The sequence below is a fragment of the Tachypleus tridentatus genome, chromosome 1, assembly GCF_004210375.1.
Source record: "Tachypleus tridentatus isolate NWPU-2018 chromosome 1, ASM421037v1, whole genome shotgun sequence".
Classification (NCBI taxonomy): Eukaryota; Metazoa; Arthropoda; class Merostomata; order Xiphosura; family Limulidae; genus Tachypleus; species Tachypleus tridentatus.
Window position 1 is genome coordinate 58,996,314 of NC_134825.1, and position 11,003 is coordinate 59,007,316.

Below are 11,003 nucleotides of genomic sequence, written 5' to 3' on the forward strand. Positions count from 1 at the left end.
GGCTATCTGCACTAGCTGTCCCTAATTTTGCAGTGTAAGACAAGAGGGAAGGCAGCTAGTCATCATCACCCATCGCTAGCTCTTGGGCTACTCTTTTACCAATGAATAGTGGGGTTGATCGTCCCATTATAACGCCCCCACGGCTGAAAGGTCAAGCATGTTTGGTGTGGCAGGGAATAGAACCCGCGACCTTCAGATTACGAGTCGAGTGCCTTAACCGCCGGGCCAATAATAGGCTAGACGTTTATATGGTGTAATTTTATATTTGTGTTAAATATCTGGTTTTAAAAGTAAATTAACTTCAATGAAACAAAGCTGAATTTTAATTAAATTTGTTTTTACATCTTATTTTCATTGTTATAAAGTTGTTTGTTAGCCAGGTACACACAACATCGGAATTTTTTAAATCAAGATAGGCTAACATTAATTATTTGGAATTTTGAATAATTTAACTATGAGAATTTAACAACAGCTTAATTTAATAAGCACGAGAGTAGACCTAGCATTTAACGTAAAAGTTAGTGGATTATTATAACAGTGGATGTATTGTCATTCAAATTACGTAATAACATTGCATTTATTTTACACTGTTTTCCAGGTACTCGTGGTAATGAGTACAAGTACAATTTCAGGTGAAAATCTAAAGCAAATGTATCAACAATCACGTTTTTACATAAAGTTGCAAAACAAATTTTTGTATTTATTGCCAGTATAATAATTTTAGGCATAGAAAGCTCATTTCCGAATAAAACTTTATTACGACATCGAATAGGATAATATACGTTATCTGTTTGCTGACAGCATGAGGTGGTGTTTCCATCCATTTTGTCTTCCGTCTCCCTGGTTTCGTAGATTAGTTGGGTTTTCTTTTGGCAACATTATTTTTGCAACTCTTGTAATAAATTTTAGTTGTATTAACATAGGTACCTAGGGGTTTGACTTTTCAAAGATTTTAGCAGGATCTATTAAACGTTAAGACCAAGATATTATGATACTGTTCCGTGTTCAAAATATCGTAATTTTGATATCCTGCATGTCCTAATAATCCTACAACAACAAAACATCAAACCTGTTATGGCTATACTGTTATGTTTAGGCGTGTACACCTGGCTAAACCTTCTCAGCTCAATGCGACATTCGTTAATCAAAGTTCTGTAGTGGTTTGTAGAGTTCTGACACCTCACTATGTTGTACAACATTCGTTCGTTACAACGGGCAATATGTACTGTGCCCATTACAATTATCGAACCCAAATTTTAGCATTGTAAAGGCCCGGCATGGCCAAGCGTGTTAATCGTAATCTGAGGGTCGCGGGTTCGCATCCCCGTCGCCCCAAGCATGCTCGCCCTTTGAGCCGTGGGGACGTTATAAATTGACGGTCAATCCCACTATTCGTTGGTAAAAGAGTAGCCCAAGAGTTGGCGGTGGGTGGTGATGACTAGCTGCCTTCCCTCTAGTCTTACACTGCTAAATTAGGGACAGCTGGCACAGATAGCCCTCGAGTAACTTTGTGCGAAATTCAAAACAAACAAACAAGCATTATAAAATTGCGAATCTGGGTACATTCATATGTGAACTATTCGGTAACTATGCTACGGCTTTTCTACGTATACAGTTTCTTGCGGCTGTTTTCGAACAGTTAATTGCGAATTTCAAATTTATGCATATTTTGGTTTCTGGAAACTTTTTGAGTCAGTTTAGTAAACTTTTAGTAGGTATGGTGATAACTTATATTTCCACCTTTTATTTCACTGTTTAATTTAATTTTTTTTTCTCAGCTGTAGCCACGATGGAACTTCCAAAACCTTTGAATAATATGAACACTACTGGTTATTCATTGCAGTTGAAACAAGAATGTTGATAACTTAACACAGGCGTGAAAAGAGTATTCGGAAACATTTATTAATAAATTCGCATTTACTGGTTACTTATTATGAAGTCAATAGTTTTTTGTTTTTTTTAATTATAACCATAGGTATATCTGTCCAAAGGTGAGCTCGGCGAGGACAGAAACCTCGCGTAGAGTAAAAACGCAAATGCTTGCTTGATTATGATTTTCAGTATGAATACAGACCACGAAAACAGGACCTATCGATCCTTTTACTTCTATGATTTTAAGCTCTTATATTTTAGAAGTGGTTTCTATTTCAACGGGGGTTTTATCTTTAAAATAGTTTCCTGTAAGACTATGTTTATGAAAGTGATTAGTAATCATGTCTTCCAACTATGCCGTAAACAAGAAGCCTAATTTTCAAATCCAACATGACTCTCTCTCTGTCGGTGTGAAATTTCGTTAGTTGTATATTGTTGTCTTTCTCTCTCTACATGTTGTCAAATGTCTTAGTCCCATTTTCTACCGCTCATTTACACACACACACTTAAGAGTCGAACAAAAAATGAACAAACTAAATTTATTCTGTCAATCTTCACTCTGTGATTCGTTGTGGATTTGGTTTCTTGCTAGTTCTCACGTTTATCGACTGGACATGTACTCATATTACCATATGGATATATACTTGAAAAAACTTTTGGACAGTTCTGCTGACTGTGCGGTATGTGGCACGTTGTCAGTCAATGATTTATTAAATATGAGTTATGCATGTTGTTTTAATGTAACGTATTATTGAATTTAGAATAATTATACTTTAATCCATAAATCAACATTGGCAATCGCTAATGTAAGTGCATTGTCACAGATGTAATTATAACAAATAACTTTAAAAGTACAACTGCAAGAAGATACTGTGCACCCAGTAGAATTTTATACACAAAATTGTTAATTTATACAGTAAACCACAACAAAAACGATATTGTGATGTCAATTCTAAACACACACTTTGGATGTCGAACGACAATACCAAATGGATCTCGTCTACTAAAATTAATAAATAATACAAACTCTGTACTTTTACTTTTAAATGACTGAACGCCAACTCACTGGTGCACAAACATAAATTCAGAAGAAATATTAGACGTGTATAGCCTCCTCTGAATTTAGAATTTCATGTTAGACAGAACACAGACAGTGACCATTTTCCTATTTGGTATAACTTCAGTCTTGCCCCCAACAGAACAAACCTGTACCTCAAACAAAATTTAACTATAATAAATCAAACTGGCAAAGATTAAAAATAACAAAACCTAGATGAATTATTACCAGCTTCAAAGACAAGTGCTTTGTGTCCACAAAACGTAGAGGATTGTTGTCAAATATTAACTGAATTATTACCAGTTCCACAGATAACAAGTGCCTTGTGTCCACAAGACATAGAAGCTTGTTGTCAAATAATAACTGACTTATTACCAACTTCATAGATAACAAGTACCTTGTGTCCACAAGACATAGAAGCTTGTTGTCAAATATTAACTGAATTATTACCAATTTCATTGATAACAAGTGCGTTGTGTCCATAAGACATATAAATAGAACATTATTGTCAAGTAATAACCGGATGCGTCACTAAAGCAGCAGAAATAGCTATCCCTAAATAAAGTCGCACAACAATACTCACATGGAAACCACACAAAAACATAGACGCAGATTACGAAGGCTATACAAAAACACTAAGGATATAACATTGAAACCACAGATAGATGCACTACTTAACAAAATTAAAAACGAAAGAGAATCAATAAAACAAGAAAGCGGATACTTATTGCAATACCTTAAATGAGTAACATAACCCACAAAAATTCTTGAGTTATCTGAAAAGATTCACACACAAAAAAACAACATAAAAATCCTACCCAACACTGGCCCTAGGTAACAAAACAGCATATAATAACATGCAAAAAGCAAAACTATTTAAAGAACATCTACAACGTATTTTTAAAACAAATTGTTCCAGATATGAATAACAATTACTGAAACCAAGTAAATAATAAAATTCAACAAAACAAATATATCTTCATACCACAAGAAACAAGAACAGAAGCAATCAGGGAAACCTTTGAAGAATACATGACGAGTGAAGTAACACTGACACAAATCAATACAGCTATAAAACACATTAAATACAAAGCACCAGGTGCAGACAACATACAAGCAATATTACTCAAAAATAAACTCAGTTATTACTTGAATACCTCAAGGCACTCCCAACCTCTTCTTCAAAACAGGGTACATCCCTGTTTCTTGGAAGCAAACTAATATTCTCATGTTTTTAAAGGAAGAAAAACCAGAAAATAAGCTACAGACTAATCAGCCTAACCAGCTGCTTAGGAAAAAAATTAGAAAGAATAAGTGAAAGATTGACCTAGAGCACAATTCTAAATTACCAGCAGTACAACACGGTGTCAGAAAGTTTCGACAAACAACAGATAGTTTAATTAGATTGACCGAAACCACAATAGATAGTTTTGACAAAAGAGAGTAGAGTGTACAGTCGTTTGTCTTCTCGAGGTAGGAAGGCTTTTGATACTATCTTGCACTCAGGTCTAAGGTTCCGGATGTTAGAGATGGAACTACCGCGAATAGTTATTCGCTGGTTGTCAAATTTTCTAGAGAATAGAAAATGGGTAAATGTTGAGGGCACCTACTCGGAGTATTTTACTCCTGAAGGAGAGGTAATTAGCCCCATACTCCTCGTGTACGTAAGCGACATGCCATGAAACGACCAAAATTACTGTTTCACTTTGGAATTTGCAGAAGATGTAGCTATTTTGAAGAATTCCGAAACACTAACAATAGCGGCTATGAATTTACAGCTGTCTTTAAACAGCATCGCAGAATATTGTTCTAAGAAACGAATAAAAATTAATACACCAAAAACACAAATCTTAATACTGGCAAAACTAAAAAACTAATCAAAATCAATTCCAAACTCTATCTGAAAAAAATATTTCTCCAAACAACTGACCAAATTAACCTGGCAAAAACATATAAGTGAAATTTCAACCAAAATCTGACAAAGAACAAACCAAATTAGAAGTCTGTCAGGAAATTATACAAGAACAACACCAACTAACATATTAAAATATACAAATAATTTATACGACCAATCATAGAATGTACTTGTCCCAGACTGGCCAATATCGCACCCAAGAAAATTAAACTACAAAATGCAAAACTCACTAGCGTCTACAAAGTTTCCCGCTCGATAAACTCTCAATTTCTGCATAAATACACAAACCTACAACCACTCCGTGATACACTTCTAAACAGATTATTCACATACTTTAATTACAACGCTAAAATCAGGGGTTCGAGTCCCCTCGGTGGGCTCAGCAGATAGCCCAATGTGGCTTTGCTATAAGAAAACACACACAAACAAACACACACATACTTTAAAAAAATACTTAAACAAAAGTGAAATGTCACGCGCATTGGATTGCTTTATCATGCATCATAAAAATGAGCCTAACTACCTCTCACCATTAAATATGTACTATAAGTTTAGTAGTATGCCACATATTGTTAGGCTTACCTAATTCATCATATTTTTGTTTTATCGCACAGTTTATAAAAAGAGTGTTTATGTAAGTACACTTAACATAAGCCAACAACATGAAAAACATTAGAATATACGGACCATTTATATAGTAAGTGTGTCCCCGTGTAAATGATGAACCTTACAACATAAATGAACTTGGTCCTAATAGGAGTTTTGAATTTACATTAATGAACATTGAGGAAAGCAATACTTTCTTTTATATTGTGCTCAACATTTAACAGTTGCTCCAAACATAAAATACTAATAATACCATAATAGCGGGAGTAAGAGGTCAGTATTGACCCTAACCCTCCCAGGTTCACCCAAAGGACCTAAATACCGACAATTAGAAATGGCGAACGAATTATAATTATAGCAAAGGATGTAAATAATTACAATAATAAATAATGAAATAATCACTATTTAACTAAGGACATATTAATTATGAAACAGTATTATTAAAGCACTATATAAGTATCAAAAGACAGTACCGTGATACATTTTCGCACAAAGTGAGCAAATTCGAGAGACCATACAATATAAAAATATACATCCTATTGTAGCCGGGAGAGACGTCCTGATGTAATTTTTGACATTGGCTTCCTTCCGTTAATTCAAGGCTGTGCACGAGGAAAAGCCTAATCATGTTATGACTGATACCTATGGTTTTTCAAATTATGCTTCGCGAAGTCCTTGGGCTCCGCCACAGTTATCTGGAGCTCCGTGAAGAAATTTTAGAATGTTAATTTTTTTTTCTAAAACTATAAAATTGAATCAGAATACGGTGTACAAAAAAGTAAAAAGTAAAATATGTCTTTGATATAACATGCTTATCACGTATTGAGCCTTTTAATATTTTATTCTGCCTAACGCCAGACGATTTTATTTAGCTTAGGGGAAGTTTTCGCGGTGAAAGCGTTACTACAATATCAATTAATTTCGGCAGTGCTGATTGCTAGTAGATATGTCACCATCTCAAAATTGCATGCGTCATTGGAGATGCAAGATATCCCAGTAATTTTTGTATGAAACATCGGTCAACCTTGAGTAGTGATGCCAACTGTCTTTCAAAAGCCAGATTAGTGGCTAAATCTCGAAAGAAATGAGCTCTACGACGTCATGCTTCATTTTGTTCGAGATTTTGACGCACGCCAGGTCTGGCATAATATTTTGTTATTTGACTCAAAAATTTCTGTTAAAAACAAAACAAAAAAATGTAAAAATAATAGGTTGCCCTTTTCCTATAGAAAAATATATTATTCTAGCGGCCTAGCCTTTTCCCCCCACAAATTTTTATTTCTCACTTCGTTATGGCAACACTGATCTTGTTTGTTTAATAACCACCTGGCCATACCGGACCACACTGATCTTAGGTCAATACGATGATAAAACTCAAGTGCTTGAACGATATTTCATTAAGAAGCTATTTTGTGTCCGTGAAAATACTTTTGAAGTGCCAAAGATATAAGAATATGTTCTTAGATAAATTAATAATTAGTTGTCACCCTTATAATGAATAAGTGGCTGAATATAAGTAATAACTGTGGTACGAGTAAGAGTCTTCCTAGGCCTAGGCCTAATACGAATTCATCGGCGTTATCGTCGTGTGCAAGCACTTCAACGTAGGATGATGCAACAAGTACAGAAACGTGAAAGAAAAGAAAGTATGATGAAAGTTTTATAGAATATGGTTTTACATGGACAGGTAATGAAGATGGAACTAGTGGGTTGTGGGTTGTGTGTTGAATGTAGAACAGTGTTGAGTAACAGTAGTTTGCATCCAGCAAAGTTAAAACGGCATCTAGAAACCAAACACTCCAAATTAAAAAATCCAACTTTAGAGTATTTTAAAAGAAAGTGTTTGCAATTACATGCGAGGAAAGTTACATTTCGTTCGTTTGTCCATCAGGACAACAAAAGTGCTCTTATTGCTCCATGTCTTGTTGGTTACCATTATAATATAAATAAGAAACGTTAATGTATGTTAAAAACGCTTAAGTATGTTTTATTACTATTGTCATTCATTCATTGTGTAGGTACTTTGAAGCAACGACCTCATAATGACTTCCAAAAAAACTGTTTTCGTATTGCAAAAGCAGGTGAAGCTCGTACAATTGCAGAAGATTTAATAAAACCACTCGCATAAGATTTAATAGAGTGCAAAACTGATGAGAAATTTCTTAAAAACATTAACTATGTGACCCTTTCTGACAACTCTATTTCTCAAAGAATCAAGGATGTCAGCAAATTGCTAAACGAAGTTAATAAGACGAATAAAAGTGAGTCCAACTTTCTTGCTTCAGATGGGTGAATCAACAGATGTTGCAGGTTATGCAATGTTGTTTGTGTTTGTTCGTTATATTCACGAAGCTAGTTTTGAAGAAGATATGCTAATGTAAAAGCGTAGCCACAGAGTTGGCGGTGGGTGGTGAACACTAGATTGGCTTCCCTCTAGTCTTACACTACTAAATTAGGGACGGCTAGCGCAGATAGCCCTCGAGTAGCTTTGCGCGAAATTCAAACCAATTCAAACCAATTCATATGTGATCATTGAACACCGTATGGTTAAATAGAATGCTGGGGGTTGGCCCATGTGGAACACATTTGTTCAATAATTTTAATGCACGTACGACTTAAGCTTAAGAATAAAATTGTCATATTTATTAAAATCTCAATTCACTATACACATCATCAATAACACTGCACAACAAAGTTTTTGCTTCTTGAACACTGTTGGGTGTTCCTTATAGATTTTTGGCTGATGATCACGAAAATCACATCCAAATTTGCCCATCACGTAACCTTTCATCGAAATCTTCAGTTTCACCAGGACATTGCTACAATGGAAAAACGATATCTGGGGCAACTGGAATCCGTCAATGCTTGCTGACTACTGTTGGACACTGCAACGTGATGCAACGGGCATTAAATACAAATGAAAATCAGGAGCAAAATACTTTTAATTATTTTGAACTTAATAGCGTATTAGAAACATAAACGCAATTAAATACGTTATTGCCTTTAAACTTGGCCTAGCGCGTTAGGCGTGCGACTCGTAATCCAAGGGTCGCGGGTTCGCGCCCCCGTCGCGCTAAACATGCTCGCCCTCCCAGTCGTGGGGGTGTATAATGTGACGGTCAATCCCACTATTCGTTGGTAAAAGAGTAGCCCCAGAGTTGGCGGTGGGTGGTGATGACTAGCTGCCTTCCCTCTAGTCTTACACTGCTAAATTAGGGACGGCTAGCACAGATAGCCCTCGAGTAGATTTGTGCGAAATTCAAAAACAAACAAACAAACAAAAGCCTTTAAACAGTTCCTACGTGCTGAAGCAAAACCAAAGCTATATTTGTGCATACCCATCAGGTACCTGTTACAATCAGCAAAAACTTTTCAGGAAGCAAAACTTTTCAAAAAATTGTTGTGCAGTGTAATTTGATTTTTTACATAAATTCTAAGATATAAAGTAATAATATTAATAAACTAGAACTTTGGTATTCACATCTTGTTCATATGCTACATTTCTGTGGTCACATTCAAATTAAAGGCGATTTTTCGCCGTAGTTGTCTAGATAGAATCTCATTTGTATTAAAAATCTAGCCTTTATGCAATATCTGTAAGGACTGACGAGTTAAATACGTTATTTAAAAAAAAAATGTTAGATAATCATGGTTGAAATGACTAATAGAATAACTGATGTATCTTATTTTTAAAAAATTCCCTTGCCCAGGCTCTGCTATCAACACCTTGGGCCTGGTATGGCCAGGTGGGTTAAGGCGTGCGACTCGTAATCTGATGATCACGGGTTTGTATCCCCATCGCACAAAACATGCTCGCCTTTTCAGCCCTGGGAGCATTATAATGTGACAGTCAATCCCCCTATTCGTTGGTAAAAGAGTAGCTCAAGAGTTGGCGGTGGGTGGTGATGACTTGGTGCCTTCCCTCTAGTCTTACACTGCTAAGTTAGGGACGGCTATCGCAGATAGCCCTCGAATAGCTTTGCGTGAAATTCAAAAACAAACCCTTGATCAGAATGTTTTAACAAAAACTTGTCACTCCAAATGTTGTGAGCTATACTTTTAATGCCATGATTTAAATATCGACTAGAGAAAGCTGAGGGTCTTGATGATGATGTTAGATCATAAAATTTAATAAGGTAGGCCTAAAACCTTTAGAAAACTCTAAGTGTTTGACGTAGCGTTTCCTAACATATTTCAAAGAGGATTAAAAATAGGAGACAGTTAAGATTGTATGAGAGTAATTTAATACTAGAGAATGTGTGAGTCATCACAGTTAGTTTATACAAGTAGGTGTAATTGTTTTATATTAGTTAACGTCATTTGAAACATTGGCCTACAGGAACTAACGGCAGTATTCAGAGTTGTAGAAAGTGAAAATACAGTAATTTATTATTGTTACGTAGACTGGACATTTAACTATTTTCACCAGATAAATGGAAATCGCCTCCCCACAAATATTTCGTATCAAAAGTGGAATTAATATGATGAAAATAATGCATAACTTTGAAAATTCAGTTGTTGAAGATACCGACAACGAGTTCAAGTAGTAAGATTTAAGATTTACTTGAGATAATGGAATTATTAGATCATCATGAGGAACAAGAGCAGAAACTTTAAAGCAGATCAAGGAGAAGTTTACCGAAACTTAAAAGGGAACCAGGAAGAAATTTCAAAAAAATAAAAGGAGATTATGAAAGAAGAGAAGGGAATTAGAAAAGCGTGGCAAGAATTTAAGAGAGAAGTTATTAGATGTACTGTTTAAAGAAGAATTAGAAATTAAAACAAATATGGTTGAAAACAAGATCAATAGAAGTGTCTGAAATGTATTGTGAGATTGCAGCAATAAGATTGAAAAAGTATGAAACGGCTGTAATGACATAATTTACAAAGTAGAAAATACCACCAGTAACAGAATAAAACATCTTGTAAACGAATTTTTAACTTCAAAGATTAAACCAACTACAACTTATATTACATCAGCTCAAGAGTTTAAGCTAAAACTTACTTATTGGGTCTACACCTATTATTCCTTCCACTCTTTCATCTGCTACTGAAGGACCTTCCTGGACTTCTTCAGAGATGATAAGTTCCAGAACAACTTACAGGATTTATGTGGCTAATTGAACATTAGCGAATGAATTGTAGTGGTCAGGTAGTGTAGAAGTCATATCAAGGTCAATTAGTCATCATTTCCAAAGCAAACGAATGGAATAGTGAACAACAAGCTATTCATCTTACTACCTGTTTAAAAGAACCAGCTTGGATAATATTGAGAAGCCTTTCAGCTGAGAACTATAACAGCTTTCAAGTATTTTAAGCCACCTTACTAACAAGTTTAAAGTATTAAACCACAAAGAAGTATCCAGAGAAACGTTCCTGAAAAGAGTATGAAGGAATGAAGGGAAAATATTTTAGTCAAGCTAGTGGAAGGTTTGGAAAGGCTTGCCCTGTTATTTTATTCAGACACTGCTCGTGAAATGATAGATTCGTTGGCATGTGACCAATTTATAGACATTGTAATAGACAAGGATATAAGAATTATGCTGAAACAGA

The 11,003-nt window shown here is 35.2% G+C and overlaps 1 long non-coding RNA gene across 1 annotated transcript; it reads right to left on the reverse strand.

Moving 5' to 3' along the window:
* Positions 1–8,071: 8,071 nt before the first annotated feature.
* Positions 8,072–10,685, reverse strand: LOC143249490 (uncharacterized). Its single transcript, XR_013027806.1, has 2 exons — positions 10,456–10,685; positions 8,072–8,335 (listed from the first exon to the last, which is right to left on the reverse strand). It is a non-coding gene; the product is annotated as an uncharacterized LOC143249490 (long non-coding RNA).
* Positions 10,686–11,003: the final 318 nt, after the last annotated feature.